This window comes from Pinus tabuliformis, chromosome 7, assembly GCF_031772625.1.
Source record: "Pinus tabuliformis cultivar Carrire ecotype Pingquan chromosome 7, CPIR1, whole genome shotgun sequence".
NCBI lineage: Eukaryota > Viridiplantae > Streptophyta > Pinopsida > Pinales > Pinaceae > Pinus > Pinus tabuliformis.
This window is the reverse complement of record NC_142293.1, coordinates 1,622,224,567-1,622,243,906: the sequence shown is the minus strand read 5'-3', so window position 1 is coordinate 1,622,243,906 and position 19,340 is coordinate 1,622,224,567.

Sequence of the window (19,340 nt, the reverse complement as noted above, 5' to 3'; positions counted from 1 at the left end):
ATATGGGATGGGCTGAGGATACATCAAGCTCAGGAGGGATAGTCTTGTCGATGTTGTTAGTGTCAGTATCTACATACTTCCATCAGAGATCAAAATTTGCTCTTTGCATTTTCATCTTACTGGTCCCATACTGAAAATTTCACATCATTTCATTAGGTTATGCCACACTAATCCACTGATGGTTGTCTTCACTTCAGAAAATCTAAATTTCTCCCTCATAGAGTATACTTGTTGACCCTTCTTCAGGTTTTCTTTAGTTATGGTTTCATGGTCAATTGGCAATCATGCTTTCATTAGGTCATAAGGCATGTTCTCATTAGGTCTTAGGGTTTCATCACCAAGGTCAAGAGCCTGATTTTAAAATGTAAATAAAGGTCAGAAAGGGTATGAGGATGATAAATAAGTCAAACATGATGGTTTGTAGGTCATAGCCACTGAATAATTATCTTTTAACCTAATGTAATTTTCACCTCAAAAACATGTTTTTGAGGTGAAAATAGAGTATTTTGAGTTTATTTGTATTCCTTATGTAATTTTAAGTCTGTCGCGCGAAATGAGTCGATCTTGCGGACAAGATAGACCTTCCTAGAATCTAAAGAAGACCTAACGACAAGCAGACCAACCAGACACTATCTTTCTCTAAATATGCTTCAATAAACAATAGCAAACAAAGGTTTTTAGGGCCTACCTTTGGTCCAACGCAAGCTTGTGGATGCCCTCGCTCCTTTGATCCAAATGAGTTCCTTTTCGCGAATCTGCAAACACAAACAAGGCAAACACATTAAATAGCACCTGAAAAACCAATTGCATAAAGCATATTTAACATGAAAGTCAAGGAGTCCATGAAACAAATAGAATAAGATACTTGTTGAGAAAAATGAGTTTGATTGTATTAATTCAAAAGAAGAAGAACCTTACAACCTTTTCCTTGACGTTGTACAAGCTCCTCCCAGGGTCCAACAAGATGTCTCCTCTACTTTGACAAGTTTCACTCACTCTCCAATGGAACCAAGAGGTATGTGATCTCTCCTCTCAAGCTCAACCAAAGAGTCTCAATTTCACCAGCATTTACCCTCAAAATGTTCAGCTTCTAACCTCCTTAGTCCTCACCCCAATGCCTATATTTATAGTGCAATGGAGGGAAGTTACTAGGTCCTCCTTCAAAGGGATAAAGCCCTCCTTCAAAGGATAGCTCCTTTAGTCAAGGGATTAGCTCCTTCTCTTTTGGGACGCATGAACCACCTCAGAGCGAACAATCCACGTCAAAATTCCTTCTAGAAAACTCTAGAATTAACCCAAAGTGAGTTTTTTTTAAGATAAAACTTGCGCCTTTTGACTTTCACAGGGGTCCGCACCTACACCGTTAGGAACAGAGTGGGTAGGTACGCAGCTTTTGTACACAGAAGGTGCGGGACCGCAGGTGACCATGAGAGAAAGTGCGGAACCAGAGTTATATTGATTTTTAATGTCTTTCTCCCACTTCTAAAGCTTGATTTGAAGAGCTGAGGTCTTAGACTTGCTTAGGAGGACAGTACAAGTGATGATAGACCCATACTGACTACAAATAATCATGGTGACGATATTTTTGTGTAACAGATTTCCCCCTAAAGTGCGAAGTCTGTAGTAGATGAGGATTTCATTTATCATATAGGAAGAGTGAAGTACTTTATCATTTCGAGGATCATCTTGTGGAGAGCCCGGTCGGAACCTGTAAAAACATTCAATGCAAGATATATATATGAGATCATATCATCGCTGAGGTAGGCATTCCCATACTCAGATCAAAACTAACTAGAAAACTATCTACTGCTCTGATATAGGAATGATCTTGTAAAACATCACAAGTATAGACTCATGTGAACACAGTATGGACGCAGCCATCTGTTTATGGATAGTCCACAATACAATGAATACAAAACTCCTCGCAGCCTGGATGGTGGAAACTAGATCCAGGGTCTTCATTTCTACTTCCCGAAATAGTACGATTCTACCCATGCGAATAAATGTGTTGATGTCGAACATGGTAGAAACCACTTGATTACCAGTCAATGATGTAAACTGTTAACAGGTGTGAGAGAAACCACCAGTGATGTCAATGGCTCTCAAAGTACCCAGTACAATCCACGAGATGTGAGTAGATGTGTTGATGTTGAACATGTCACGGAATCCTTCGATCGAAAGTCAATGATGTAAACTGTCATCAAAGGCGAGAAACCTGCCATTGAGGCATGCAGATTTCAAGGTACTGATGATTCCTAGATCATCTTTCTAGATAATGTGTTGATGTCGATAGAAAGCGATCCGTCGTAGGCAAGCCCACAACACGAAATCATAGATCAAGTTGAAGAAATTTAGTTGCAAGGACTGACTCAGGGATGGTCAAGATGGATGATAGATATTTTGCAGATGAATGGCTTATTGGCAGTGACCTCTTGAACACATAACGACACAACAGATGGCTTGGTGAAAATTGACCCAAAGTTAATACCCAGAAACCGGCTGAAGACTTTCAATGTGGTTTGATCAACTGTTAGGCAAAGGATTTCCCAACCCAGGTGAGTAAAAGTGTCATGTTCAAGAGTGGTTACAAAGTATGACAAACAGACTCATTTTCCTCTCTTTTCCCCCACCATTTCTGGCAAGTACCTCTTTATTTTTGACAAGCTTGAGGAGGATAACATTTGCTTGATTATAAGCTAATCCTTCGGATGAGTCCAACTTAATTTAGATTCGAACCCTAAGAAGGAGTGGTTCGTTCCTGTTTGTAATTGAACAGGTCCTTTACTATGAAATTTTAACGAGTCCAATATAGGAGGAACTCGGTGTTTTTCAATTTTAGAGAGTCTGAAAAAACTTAAGAAGACTCCAGGGTTGACCTTTTTCGTAAATTTGTGTCTCCCAAGCCCGAAAAAGTATAAAATAATACTTGAGAGAACCGCTTGATCTTTTATGACCAAGGAGTACTTTTCGTTATTAGTGTCATTGATCCGAAAAAGTAAAAAAGCGATCAACGACACGTCATTTTATAACCAATATCGAATTCGAAACGACAAAAATCCGGCAATCTTTTCATGTTTTTACGGTCGGAAAAGAGCTGTAAGTGGACCGTCTTTTAATTCCATTTTAACGAGTGTAAAAGAAACGCTCGGCAATCTTTTCATATTTTAGGAGTCAGAAAAGGGCTTAAAGATGACTCTAAGGTTTCACTTTTTCGTAAGTTTTAACGAGTTCGAAAAAATGATAAAAATATACTCATGGTTTTCACTTTTTCGTAAGTTTTAATGAGTTCGAAAAAATGATAAAAATGTACTCATATGGCCGACTTTCAATTTAATTTACGAACAGGAAAAGATGGAAAGAACTCGGCATTTTCATTTGTTTTACGAGAATGAAAGATAGCAAAATAATCTCGGGATTTTCATGAGTTTAACGAGTCTTGAAAATAACTGAAATTGACTCGAGATAGGTTTCATTTTTACAAAATCTTGAAACAGATAAAAACTATGCTTCAAAGTAGTTTCATTTTTACACAAGCTTGAAACAGAGAGAAAACTGTGCTTGATGCCCCCTAAGCATAACTGCTAGAGCGCATGCCCCCCAACTTCATTTCATTCAACTAAGTACATTAATTAATAGCTGGATGGAATGAAGGTTCAGTTACAAGATCATTTGAAAGACTCGACCTACAACTGTAAGAAAATTATGCAAAAAACTGAAATAACTAACCTAAATATACAACTTAACATTTATGATATCTAGCCAAACACTCGACTCAAAGCTGAAGGAGGATTTGTTTCATTTTTTAACGAGCTTGACACAGGAAAAGAACTATGCTCGGATTCAGTTTCATGTTTACGCAAGCTTGAAACAAAAACTATGCTTGTTATAAGTTCGCATGCCCCCAGCATAATGACGCAAATCAAGGTACATGCCCCCCAAGCTTCATTGCATTCAACCAAGTGGATGAAATGAAGGTTTACTTCTGAAATCTTGGAAAGAATCATGGGAGTTGTTTCATTTTTTAGTGAGGTTGACACAAGAAAAGAACTATCCTCAAAACCCTTGTTTCATTTTTTAAACGAGCTTGACACAAGATAAGGAACATGCTCATGTCTACTCTCTACAATCTACCTATATAACCTACAATCTACCTGATTCATTTTTTAATGAGGTTGACTCAGTAACAGGAACTATCCTCTAAAAGACTTGATTCATTTTTTAACGAGCTTGACACAAGACAAGGAACTATGCTCAAAAAATCCTTGTTTCATTTTTTAACGAGCTTGACACAAGACAAGGAACTATGCTCATGACTCCTTGTTTCATTTTTTAACGAGCTTGACACAAGACAAGGAACTATGCTCAAGACATCCGGTTTCATTTTTTAACGAGGTTGAGACAGGAACAAACTATCCTCGTATCTACTTATATAACCTATCCTTGTTTCATTTTTTAACGAGGTTGACACAAGACAAGGAACTATCCTCGAACCTGATTCATTTTTTAACGAGGTTGACTCAGAAACAGGAAATTTCCTCGAAACATCCAATTTCATTTTTTAACGAGGTTGAGAGAGGAACAAACTATCCTCGTGCTCACTGATCATGGCTTCCAATTGGAAGAAAGACATGTCAATGGACACACCTTGATCATGGCTTCCAAGAGGTCTTCATCATAAGGAAGAATAGTTCTCTGGAAGGAACACATGTCAAGGGACTCAAAAGGGATAAGAACATCGGGTTCAAATAATCCCATAGAGTTTTCCATGTCAATTACCGGATCTAAATCAAACAAAGATGAGCAAACAGTGGGAGGCTCACGTACATTGGTAACTGAAAACATGGGACCAGTTGCCACATAATTAACCCGTGGTGGGGTAGATACCACTTGAGAATCAGGAACATTTAGGGCTGTCATATTATTGGTAGTTGAAACAAGACTAGGGAACGAAAGCTGGTCTACAGTCACAATATTTCCATTGTGAGGGAAAGACATCACACGAAAGAGTGTCGATACAACAGCTTTCATTGCATAAACATAGTCTCGCCCAAGGAGTAAATTTAAATCCAAGGGACCTCGAACTACCATAAGATCAATACAGACAGTTTTACCTTCCAAGGTAATAGAAAACTTAGGAAGGATCCCTAAAGGTTCACTAATGGTTTTGTTAAAAGCTTTAAGATTCTGCGTAATAGGCGCAAGCTGAGGGGAACCCAAATATTTCCAAGCAATTGAGTATAAAATACTAACAGAAGCACCTTCATCTACCTATGTGCGATGCATGTCCCTACCACCAACCTTGACAATGATTTGGAAAGGGATGGAGGAAGGAAGACGAGGTTCTGTCAGTCTATTCCAATCAAAGCAAAAGACCTCAGTACTTGGAGGGGGTTCTGTAGAAACAGGTGAAATGCCCCCCGGTGTAGAAGAATCTGATGTAACAAAAAGAACCTGAGCGGTATGAAGTTCACTCTCTAAAGGGAAAGTGGGATCGATCGAATGTGAAATTGAATCAACCACTTGATCAACTAATGGATCATCAACCTGAGTGACATGAGTTTCACTCTCCAATGGAAGAGTGTGATCGACTGTACTTGAAATTAGATCAATCACTCCGTCAGTTGACGGTAGGTTGGGAGAAAGTTTACGGTAACCAGTTGGAAATTATTGCTGTGGAACAGTAAGGTTTTCCAACAATTTTGAGGCTTCATCCATGTGAGGGCAAATGTGAGTTTGATGACTCCCTTTGCATAACTTACAAGGAAACCTAACTTTACCCTTTTTCCCAGGAACCTGACTATCACTGGTTGATGGATCAATGGAAAGTTGATGATATTTTTCTGAACATACTTCCAAGACCTTTGGAATACTAGGACAATTGATAAGGAAGTGGTCACCCTTACAAAGCCTGCAAGGGTATTTGGGTTTACGATGCATGTCGGAGTTTTCCTCAACACTACTAACACTTACAGCCACGGTTGGCTGGTTGACTTCTTTCTTATCTTGCTTCTTCTTCTTCTTCTTCTTCTTCCCTTTCTTCTTCTTCTTAGACACCTGGTTACTAGCATCAAGGCTTTTACCAAGTGAAGAGGAAGAAATGGATGAAGAAAAATTAGGCGAAGAAGGTAAAGGGTCAACAGAAGGTTGGTGATGTTGAGATGGTGAACTCTGTTGAGTTGAAGCATTCGGTTGAGGTGGAACAATTGAAGTATTTGGGGCCAACGAAGTTGAAAATAACCATATCGGTAAACCTATTGTAAATCCAGGTAATGACAAAGTAGCCATATAAGGAGGACCAAAATTTCCAAAGAAAGGAAAAGTACTAGGATCCTTGTTAAGAGGGGGTCCTTGGTCGGTAAATTCCGGAAAATTTTCCATTATATCCAACTTCAGTGAATTTTAAAACTAAAATTAACAATTCGCAATTCACACCTAACAATTAAAATTCACAATTCACACCTATGGTCTCTAAAAGTAAAAACAAACAAATTAACACGCGCTATCAAATCTAGGAGTCAAACCACACACAAACAGTAACTTTTCGTACCGAAAACACTAGTTGGTGATGAAATCCAACATCGCAGAATTCAATACAGAAATAGCGGTTGGAACAGTTACCCCGACAACCTGCTTAATGAATAGACTGGCACAAGTTCCTCCACTTAACCGTCTCGAGTGAAGAGAACCCCCCAGAAAATCCAAGTGAGTCTAGCCGACGTCTGCTCCAGGTACAGTGGGATCTTCCCACCACTGTCACCTCATGAAGAATCCTAAAGAATATGGCCACTAAGGTTACCAACTGAAACAAATATACCTGGGGGAACAGTCTACGATCCGATATGCACGCAAGGGCAGAGTAGCAAGATCAATCCCCTTGAAGGCTCCTTGACATAATCCAAGGTTTACCAACAAGTGACCCTAGGCTCCTCGACAATGGTTAATCCGAGGTTTACCGTTTTCAATACGTGAATATCTGGCGTCGTTCCCAATGAGGAAGGATTGATTCCCACACTGGTTCGGACATGATCTCGTGCTTCTCCTTTAAGAGGAGTTTTCCCAGAGCATAAATGCAACAATTGGATTTCTTCCTACCACAAGATACAGCTACTTGTTTGTTTTTACTGTCTTGGAGAGTTAATTACTCTCCTACTCCAAGACACTAGCCTAAGCTATGTTGGTGTATCAGAGCCCTAGAAATGTAAAAATTACTAGATGAATTTTAATTAAGCGTTGTGTTATTTAGGCTGTTATTACTCAAAGGGGTAAATGGATACGAAACCAATGGTGTTATGATCCGACTCAAAACTGAATGCTATCGAATATGATAATGTAATCCTTTCAATTCGATGAATCCTAACTAAAGTAAGGAGAGAGTTTCCATTCACTTCCAACAATGCAAAAAATTGATCACTAAGAGAAAATATAACAAATTCTCTAATGCACTAATTTCATCAAGAAAAACTAATGCAAATCAATTCCAACACCGATTTTATTTTTATTTTTGTATGTTAAAAACAAGAATAAAAATATGTAAATTCAAATCAAAGAAAGCTGATCTAAATCTACAATTAATTTTTCAGAATGTAAATTATGCAATTGTAATCTATGCACAATTCACTTGAAAAGTATGCAAATGTAATCTATGCACATTTTTCATTCATATTCTGAAAATGAGAATTCTAATTATGCAAATGTGATCTATGCAAGAGAATTCTCAAACACAAGGACAATTCTAATGTAATCTAAGAACCAATCAAGTGCAAGTCGAGAAAATTGGGTGAGAGTTCCAAAGATCAAAAAATAAAAACACTCAAAGGCGATTAACATTCATACCCAATTTAGCCCCCCCCCCCGGCGAATGAGGGGAAATTTTTTTTGCAAAAACAAAAGCAAAAAGATGCAAAATTGTGAAAAGACTGAGACAAACCTCCAAGTAATGACCAAAGGAAATCAAATTTAGAATTTCTCAAAAAAGAGACTCAAAACACCCAATTGATAAAAGCTTAAAGCAGGAACGCCAATGGAATTAACCAAGGAAAGTTTCTGACAAGTCACATGCAGGTCTGGGCAGTGGCTAAAACCTATAAACAAATTCTAAACTGATAAAAAAGAGAAAAATTTAAAAATTTTCAAATTTTTGACAGGGTACGCAGGCAACCTGTTTACACAGGTGCATCCACGCTCTGTGCACAAAGCAAAAGTGCGTATAGGTACGCACTGTGCTTAAATCAGAGGGTGCGTACCTCTCCCAAAACTATGAAAAATAAAAACTGACTCAAAATCAACTAAATTCACCCAATCCCACAATCATCAAGTCAAAAACAGAAACCGAAAATACAGTTTCTCAGGTCAAAGTATAGACAAAGAAAACAATCAAATCCCTAGTGGAGTCGCCATTTTGTCGCGCGGAATGAGTCGATCTTGCGGACAAGATAGACCTTCCTAGAATCTAAAGAAGACCTAACGACAAGCAGACCAACCAGACACTATCTTTCTCTAAATATGCTTCAATAAACAATAGCAAACAAAGGTTTTTAGGGCCTACCTTTGGTCCAACACAAGCTTGTGGATGCCCTCGCTCCTTTGATCCAAATGAGCTCCTTTTCGCGAATCTGCAAACACAAACAAGGCAAACACATTAAATAGCACCTGAAAAACCAATTGCATAAAGCATATTTAACATGAAAGTCAAGGAGTCCATGAAACAAATAGCATAAGATACTTGTTGAGAAAAATGAGTTTGATTGTATTAATTCAAAAGAAGAAGAACCTTACAACCTTTGCCTTGACGCTGTACAAGCTCCTCCCAGGGTCCAACAAGATGTCTCCTCTACTTTGACAAGTTTCACTCACTCTCCAATGGAACCAAGAGGTATGTGATCTCTCCTCTCAAGCTCAACCAAAGAGTCTCAATTTCACCAGCATTTACCCTCAAAATGTTCAGCTTCTAACCTCCTTAGTCCTCACCCCAATGCCTGTATTTATAGTGCAATGGAGGGAAGTTACTAGGTCCTCCTTCAAAGGGATAAAGCCCTCCTTCAAAGGGATAGCTCCTTTAGTCAAGGGATTAGCTCCTTCTCTTTTGGGATGCATGAACCACCTCAGAGCGAACAATCCACATCAAAATTCCTTCTAGAAAACTCTAGAATTAACCCAAAGTGAGTTTCTTTTAAGATAAAACTTGCGCCTTTTGACTTTCACAGGGGTCCGCACCTACACCGTTAGGAACAGAGTGGGTAGGTACGCAGCTTTTGTACATAGAAGGTGCGGGACCACAGGTGACCATGAGAGAAAGTGCGGAACCAGAGTTATATTGATTTTTAATGTCTTTCTCCCACTTCTAAAGCTTGATTTGAAGAGCTGAGGTCTTAGACTTGCTTAGGAGGATAGTACAAGTGATGATAGACCCATACTGACTGCAAATAATCATGGTGACGATATTTTTGTGTAACAAAGTCACTATATGTAATATATGATACCAGCTACACTAAAGCATCTCTCCTTGCTACAAGACAAAGAAACACTGCAAAAATCAATTCAAGTCGAGCATTATCCACCTGCAAAGACACAAAGAAGAAAAGGCATTAAAAATAGAGTTTTGAAGAAGGAAAAGAAACATTAGAAAATGGGTTTTTCAAGTGAAAAATCAAAATCTACTCCTATTTAAGCTCTCACATTTCATTTTCAATTTCATTGTTCTCATTTGGCAAGCAAGGAGTCAAAAAGTGAGAAGAAGAGGCAAGCTTGAGTGAGTTTTGGGTGAAGGAAGGTTGGTGTTGTGCTTCTGGAGCAGTGGAAGAGTGGCGTTGTGCATTGGCAGAGTGGCATTGCACGTCTGAGGCATGCAAGGTTGGCATTGCGCATTTAGATCTCGGTGCTACGCATTGAGACCAATGTTGTGCGTCTAGCAAAATTTTGCAATGTTATTTTATATTTGCACTGCAATTCTAGGGTGGCGTTGTGCGTCTGTGCACCAGCGCTACGCGTTGTGCAGGAGGGCTAGAAAAGCCTCAAATCTTCATACAAACCTCAAATTTTCCCTCTCTCACTTGCATACAAGTAATTTGACCTCCTTTGCTACAGTTTTGGTTTGCATATCAACATCATAAGCATCATTCTCCATGATAAATATGAAACCCTAAAAATCTCCCTAGTGATGCCTAAAACCCTAAACCCTCATTATTCATCCTATCACCTATCCCTACAGCTCTAAACTCATCCCCTTATCCCTTTATCCCTTTACCCCTATTCCATATCATTTCCATCCCTTTATCCCTCTTCCCCAAGGGAAATTTCCCAAACAAAACAAGCCCTCCCTCTCATTTTATCATTTCCTACTCCCTCATTCATTTTTAGCCCATAAAGTCATTTCCCATCCCCTCACTCCTAAAACACTTTCACTCATTCCCTTCATACAACCTCCAGCCTTGCAAACATGGACATAGAGGACCGAGACTGTGATGAGGAGGAAAACACAGGTAGTGACACCTCAGCAGATAAAGCTAGGCAGTAGAGAAAACCACACAAGGGAGGTCAGATTATCAGAGAAGAGCCATCAAACCTTAGGGAATTGCAGGCCTCTTAGTTGGCTATCACATGTTTCAGATATCTTGGCTGCTATGAGTTCTATGAGCAGGTAGAGAGAGTTCAACACCACCCTGAGCTCACTAGACTTTTTTTTGCTCATCTTCAGGGCAACAAGGTAACTCTTGCTGGGGTGACATTCACAGTTTCACCTTCCATCATTTCAGATGCCACCAGGATTCCAAATGTAGGGGAGAAGTGGTACAAGACCTAGGACCTAGATTGTTAGGTACCTATAATACTAGTTATTACCCCATTACTATTGTAGTTATATCCCTCATTAATATTGTTGTGCCACTATTGTCCCCATATTGTTATTACTGTGCCCCATAGAATCCCTCTATTGTTATTTTTGTGCCTTTATATTATTATTGTTAGGTCAGCTGGGTTATATTGTGACTCCTTAGGCTCCTATATATAGAAAGGATGTTTTTTCATTTGAATCATCAAAGAATCATTCATTTGTGTAATGTAAAGGAGGTTGCCCTCTCAAAGAGGATGAATTCTAAGGTGTTGCTCTATCTTTTCTATCTTTTTGTGAGCTGGTTTCATAACATTTGGCATCAAAGCTTTGGATTCTAGGGTTTTGCTGCTCCAAATAGGTCATCGTGGCATCTTCACTATAACTTTTTTCCTACGACGTTTTAGAAGTGAAAAAAAAAACATTTGAGATGAAACCGCGCTGAAACTTGGGTTTGAATTTTAGAGCTTTTCCCACTATATTTGTGGAGATATGATCTGAGGAAGTTGGTCTTTTTACAGACTACTGAATTACATTCCAAACAGGTGACCTAGGGAAAATCTTCATAACTTTCTCTCTGAGAATTGGATTGAAGTTTTGTAAGAAGGTACAGAACGAGGACGAATTGTAGTTTCTTGTATATATTTTTTAGAGCTAAAGTTCGAAACAGGGACACGTGGCATGTCATACAAGTTCGCTCTACTGAACTAGTCTATAATCAGGTCATTGTGGGAGATTTGGCATAAATCTTCCTTGGAGAATCCAATTTGGATCAGACTGATGGCATTGGAAAGAGGATACATCAGAGGCAATATTGAGCTCCTATAAAGTTAAAAAAGGTGTGTAGACTTTTTTTAATTTTTGCTTAAGCTTGGTTTGAAAATTTATTTTGAAGGAATTTAAAGGGCATAGTAGAGCATTATTATCGGTAACTGATGCCCCGAGGAAAGAAACACCTAGTAAGCAACCTGAAAGCTCTAGCATGACTCATGAAGAAGAGGAAGAAATGCTACATGATATATCAAAATTATAATACCAAGTGCAATAAATGTCACTCTCACAAAAGCTAACAGAAGCTAAGATAAAGGGCGTGGAAGCTAATATGAATGGCGTGGAAGCTAAGATGGACGATTTGAAAATAGATTTGAAGACAGATTTGAAGAGAGACATGGCATATTTGAAGATAGATTTGAAGACAGACATGGCAGATTTGAAGATAGATTTGACAAATTTTCTACAAGAAATACTTACAAATGGTGAAAGGGTAGTAAAGGAAACTCATTATGCAAACAAAATAAATGTTAATCATGATTTCATACACTCTAATGTTGGATTGAAGACCCGCCATATTCCAAAATTTGATATGAGGAAGCTTGATGGCAAGGATCCCGCAACATGGATATTACAGATGGAGCAATTTTTCGATCTCAATAATGTGAAAAACACACAAAAGGTACATATTGCAACTTTATATTTGGAACCAAATCAGTTTGTATGGTATCAATGGATTTGCTCTCGTAAAAAAATTATCACTTGGGCAATTTTTATGGAAGAATTGATAGCACATTATGAGGATACAAAAAGAAACACTTTTTTTAGCCAATTGATAAGTCTCAAACAAAAGGGTTCAATAATGGAGCACATTGAAGAGTTCCAAAAATTGAACATAAGGGTAAAAAATATTCGAGAGGAGCATAGGATTGATGTGTTCATAGGGATGGATAATATCCAACATGATGTTCGCCTTTGGGAACCTGATTCATTAGAGAAGGCATTCAGGTTAGCAAGAAATATGGAAAGAAAAATTATGGCAACCAGGAAGCATACCACTTACAACTATAAAGATGGAAGTGTTGTTGCCCCTAGTCCTCCACAACCTATAAAGTTGACACCACAACAATTGGAAGAAAAAAGAGAAAAAAGGCTTTGTTACAGTTGTGATAGCAAATACTCTAAAGGTCATAAGTTTGCTGAGAAGAAATTATTCTACATAGATTGTGAAGAGGAAGAAGAAAAGGAGCAAGAAAGGTAAAAAGAAGAGGATATACTCCAAGAACAAAGCCTATATAAAGAAGAAATGAATCTGACCATATCTTGTAATGCACTGGTGGGAATTACCACTCCTCAAACCATCAAGATAGAAGGACAAATCAAGAAGAAAAAGGTAATAGGGTTGATTGATTCAGGAAGTACCACAATTTTATTCATTGTAAGGTAGCAAAAGAATTGAATTGCTTCCTATATCCAGCACCAGAGTGTCAAGTGATGGTTGCAAATGGAGGAACAATAAATTGCTCTAGAAAGTGCCATAATATCAAGCTATCCATGGGAGAAATGTATAAGGAATTTTTGTCATTTGAATCATCAAAGAATCATTCATTTGTGTAATGTAAAGGAGGTTTCTACCTCGAAGAGGCTGAATTATAAGGCGTTGATCTATCTTCTCTATCTTTTTGTGAGCTGGTTTCATAACATAGATGAACACTATTATGAGCCTTATATAAAACCCCAACACAGAAATGAGGTGAAGAGACTTTTTCCTTTCAGATTTCTTGAAGACAAGTATGTCCCCGTGATGAAAATCATCATGAAGTACTTCACTTGTGAGGACATATTTTCCAGGTTGTACACTTACCACATCAGGCTCCTCATGCATTTTACCAGGGTGACGATGTTAAACCTCCCTTACTTCTTATTCAAGAATATTGAGAAGATGGCTCATTTTGTCTAGAAGAAGCCATACCCTCAGCAGATGAGCAATCTCTATCACTACTCCCTGATCAAGATGATTGTGCTTCATCATCTCAGTCTCCTCAACATCTCTTGGGAGACATTTATTTCTCATGACATCTTCAGGGATCCTCAAATTCCTCCACCAGTGTCTCAAGAAGCAGGGAGACCTTCTAGTAGTATTTAGGTGAAAACAGATGAGGAAGCCAAGGAGACTAGAACTACTGAGGTGCCCGTTTACATGACATATCAGAGGGGCATAAGGAGATTATTTGCACCCGATAGGCAAGTGTTTTCTCCACGAGATGTGGAAGGGACCTTACCTTCTTCATCAGCTCATAACCAAATTCTAGCTCCACAGGACGTGGAAGGGGCTTTTCCTTCTTCTTCGACACAACAAGTACAGGTGCAGGAGCTGTACAAAGGGAAGGAAAAGATGTTAGAGGAGAGTCTTGATGATGACGAGGAAAGGGACTTTGACTTGACTGAGTATGATGAGCCGGAGCAGCATTATACTCATCATGGAGTGGAAATCATTGACTTAGAGGCTCAAGACGAAGAAACCATAAAAGACATCATCATACAAGAAAGGGAAGCTAAGGTACAATCTTTCGCGCACAATTTAGACACGGCCAAGTATGTCATCACATATTTGGAGCAAGAAAACAAGCAGTTGAGTGACAAACAATTCCTCATGGAGCTAGAAATGCTCAAGGTAAAACGACAAAGTGGCAAAAAGGAATAAGTCACTTTGACTTCTATTAAGAAAGAGATTGAAGATGATAGAAAGACTTGGATTGAGAGAGTCAAATTGCACCTTGAGAAGCTACTACAAAAGTCCAATAGAGACAATCAAATGATCACACACATGGCCTATCATTACAGGACTCGAAACAACATTTGCAATATGAGGGTCAAGAAGATGAAAGCTAGGCAAAGGCAGGCCTTGAAAGGAGAAAAGGAGGAGGATAGGTTTAGGATGCTTGCTGAAGCTTCCTTGGCTCATTAGGACACTTGATGATGGTGCTTCTCACTAATTTTGGGCAAGTTTGGAGAAATTTTTATCATTTGCCAATTTTTGAAATTCTACACATAGGAAAACTGCGATGGCTCTGCGCTTTTCCTAGGGGCACCCAATGAAGAAATGGTTTGCATTTTTGGATTCAGAGCGATGAGGACATGCACATTAGATATTTTCAAAGTTTTTGGGCAGGACTGGTCCACAAAAAGGTCAAAAAACACCCTAAAAATGACCTTTCTGCCACTTTTTGGACACACAGAAGCAGTCTTGGGAGAATCAAGTTTTGAGGGGTCAAATCTAGAAATTCCGGGTGTTTTGGAAATTTCACTTGAATACCTTTCCAATGAGATATCATGAGCTCATTTTCGATGCCGTGAATGCCTCCAAAAGGGGCCTGAAAGTGGCACTGCGCGTTGGGCCAGTGGCACTGTGCGTAGGGCAGATTTTGCTCAGGATGCCTATTTTTCCAGTTTTTGACTGTGTTCTTGGATTCTCTCTCATGGAGGTTGTTTCACCTTTGTAAATGATGACTTGGCATGTAACTATGATATATAAATAGTAATAGAGGGTAGATTCATTGCTTTAGAAGTCAGTTTGAGCTCAAATGAATCAGTTTTTCACTTTTAGAGGCAAGTTGTTGAGATGCCTATATTCCTGTTTCTTGTTTAGTATTAGTTAGATTAGCTCCTCATCTTAGGGATTCGACCCCTGAGGATGGGAGGAGGTTGAATTCATGTCTATATCTTCTTCTTCTTTCTCATTATAAAGGGTTGGACTCAGCTGGATGCTCAAACCTTGATTGTACACCTTTTGTAAGCAGTTTAGCAGGAGATTAATAAGAATTGCAGCTATTTTTATGGGATCCATGTGGTATGGAGTTTTAGTATAGTTTCTTCTTATGTGATCATATTTTAATGTGTTTTTTATGCTTCTTTAATCATTTCATTACTTCTAGTTGAATGTTTTCAAGTTGATAGGCTGAATTCATTACATCAGTGCTCTGCCTTGGGAAACCATTCACCATTTCATGTTTTCTACAGTCTAGGAAGGATTCATGGTTTTCACATGCCCTTATTAGCTTCTCACCAGTCTAAAACATCTCACCCCATCAGGCCCTTGAGTGCTAAAGCCTATGCCTACCTTGCCCCATTGAACACCCTGCAATTATGACCTAATTCCCTAGACCTAAACTGTCCAGCTCCTCTTGATCCAGCAAAACCCCTTAAAAATCCAATCAAAACTTCGTGCTACTATACCTAGCCTAAAATCCTTTACCTGATCCAGTCATCTTGGCTGAGATCCTTACGAGGAGAGCCCTCTCCCGACCTAGTAGGGCTAGCTACTTGGCTAAGCGTGGTTTGTGGTTACCCTGGCATTGCCTTCCTTCAGCCAGAGGTTCAATCCAGGTGATAATAGATGCTAAGTCATATGCTATATATGGGATCACGTATACACACACGTATACATACATACATACATACATACATACATATATATATATATATATATATATATATATATATATATATATATATATATATATATATATATATATATATATATATATATATATATATATATATATATATATATCCTGGTACGTGGGAATAAAGCTCAGGAAGGATATCTCTGAAACACACACACAGACATAGTAAAGACCAATGAAACAAAATCGAATAAGTATCAAAAAGTGAAGTTTGGTGGTCCCTTCATTATGAAAATTTAATATTCCTTTTAGTGTCATGGTTTTGTAAGGGTGGAATGTTGATGAGAGAACCCCCCCCCCCCCTTAGTCTGTACCTCATGAGGTCACCCTCACCTTACTTTGTACCCCAGGGGGTCACCTCCCTTACTTTGAAACATTAGGGGGTCACCACCCTCTCATTTCATCGATCTAATTCGAATAATTATCGGCCATTGATGTGGGGGTGAAAAACTAAGGGATGGAACCATGACTGAGGACCCTCACCCCCCTGTGATGTCATAAGGGGGAAGGGGGTCCTCATTTGATCTTGGCCATCTATTTTCTCATCGCATGAGGGATGTTGATTAATCAAGGGGATTCATGTTTTAAACTAGGCCATTGGTTACTTGAGACATAGGAGTTTTTATATGGAAGAAAACACCAAGGAAAAATTATAAGTAAAACTAAATTTTGTGCCATGATTGAAGCCAGTGGAACCCAACCCACGGTGGCAAACAATGTGTGCTTACAGGTGATGTGGCACCTAGAGGGGGATACCACGTGGTATGTTCTAGTAACTCACTGGTAGGGCCAAGTGGCCCAAGAGAGATGACATGTGGCACTCCTAAAGGAGGCTACGTGGATGGAGTGACATCAACATGAGTAGGAATGACGTCACCTTGGCGCTAACATCACCCCGATGGTTTCAAAATGGAGAAAATGAGAAACTCCCAAGGTATTTACGCCTTAGGGTATTCACATCTCGAGATGTGAAGGGATAAACCAAATAACAAAAATTCATTTAGGGGAAGAGGCAAGAGTTGGATGGGTCCCAGACTACGTGGCCTTTAATGTGGACCTAGGATGATGTGGAATCAATGTGGAATGCCACATGGTAAATAGATTTGACTATTTGGGTGGGTAAAGTGGGTGATACATGGCACAACTAGAGGTGCCCACATGGATGGGATCATATCACCTCAGTGATTTCGAAGGTGGGACAATAATAAATTCCTGAGGTAACTTGTCCTAGTGGATGGGAAAAACTCCCAGTAAATTATGTAACAATATTCTATCTCGGGGAATTTAAATAGTGACGAGACTTGACTTCACCTCAATGGTTTTTTAAGGAGCTCGACGAGAAAACCTTAGGGAATTTATATCTAGGGAATGAATAATTTCCTAAAAAATAATGGAGAAGGGGTTCTATCTTTGGAGTTTTAACAGGGTTACATTAGAGTGATGCCACTATGACATGATGTCACCTTGGAGGTTTTGTGTGTTCGCCCCTTGGGTTTTGGACAAGAAAAAAGGGTCAGGGTTAGGTGCCACAACAACACTATTGAGGTATCATTATGACATGGACTAGACAGGGGGTATGACATGACAGCGAGATAAAGTGTCATGTAGGAACCATATGGGGACCACACATGTGTCACATGGTAGAATGTGGTGACACGGTAAGGGGTCATTGGCAGAATCTTTAAACAGTCATATATTTTTATCTGGCGGTCAGATTTAGGAAAATTTTATATTGTCAAAAATCTCTCTATGAGATGAACACAATGGAAATGTTTTTTTTGGGTTTTGACGAGTTTGAAAAATGAAAGTTTTTTGTAACCCCATTTCCATAACAAGACATTGGAGGATGGGTCAGTGAGAGTAACACCCCTTTCTACCCCTAGTATGGACTATGTGTGGATGGAGGTATGTTACAGATTTGGTATGATGTGAAATATCATATTTTCATGAAGGGCCTGGCCCTATGGGACCCCCCCTATGATAGTTGAGGTGGTAGGTGCCATGTGGGTCGAGAAAGGTAAAAAGGACTCTACGTGGCAAGTGATGAGGAGATTGTTGATGTGGCACCCACATGGCATGACATGTGGTAGGTTGATTCGACCTTATTGGATGGAAAAATGGTACATTTTTTACTTAAACATCGCACCATTAGAGGATTACATGTGGCAAGGTGATGTAACCCTAACATCAATAGGAACTAGGGAGACTAATGACGTAGATAGGTTAATGAGGTGCCATGACATGTCGCAGGTGGCATGTGGTGCCATGTGGCCCATATGTGATACATGGCACCAATGTGGAGTTGATGTGGCCTAGGGCCACATTACCATGGATTCTATGCAATTATTTCTAGTGTTAATTGTTGCAGGTTGAGGAGTCAACAAAAGCCGTCGTAGACGGAAGCTGCAGAACGAGAAATCTTTCTAGTAATTAATGTGGGAAATTTTGTCGCATTGTGATGGTTTTTAAAAAGGGTGTTCCAAAGGAATGGCATGGGAAATGGTGGTGTTATGGTGTTATGACATGGTGGGGGCCATGACGAATTTGTGCAATATGGCAGAGCCACATATTTCACTTGTCGATGCCATATGATGGGGTATTCTAATGTGGCGAGGTTGAAAGACGCTCAATTTTTCAAATGGGCATAAATTTCAATCCTGGAATCAAATTGATATAAAACTTATATCACTAGAAATATATTGAAAATCCAAATGCAATGGTTCTGTTTGTTTTAAGTTATGAGGATGCTAGAAAAATAGGAAATTTGTGACCTCATCTTCATAACAAACCTTGGAGATTGGGTTAGTTTTCATGTAACCCCTTCCATAACCCGAGATTACCCCACGGGGGTGGGAGGGGTGTGTTACATGATTCCTCCACTTTTTCCACTCTCATAGCATTGAGATGGATGACAAACAATATAATGATACAATCCAAATCATGTGTACAAGATCTATAATTAAGGAACTTTAAGGAGATGTTGGCACCAAGACATTTTGCAAGGCTAGATTAGACAATATTTTGTGTTTGGAAGATATCCCTTGGTTTTTTTTAGTGAAAGGCTATGAATATGGTTTTATTACTCCTTTAGACAAATTTGAGCTAAACTCTAGAGATAAGGAGGTTCATAATGAAACTAGATAAAATAGGATGAGGTAGAGGAGATATTATGGTGAAGATAAGACCAATGCAATGGATAAAAACTAGTTCTTTCCAAAGAAAACTAATTTGAGCCCCAAGTCTCTAGGGAAGAAATAAAGAATACCTATGGTAAAAGT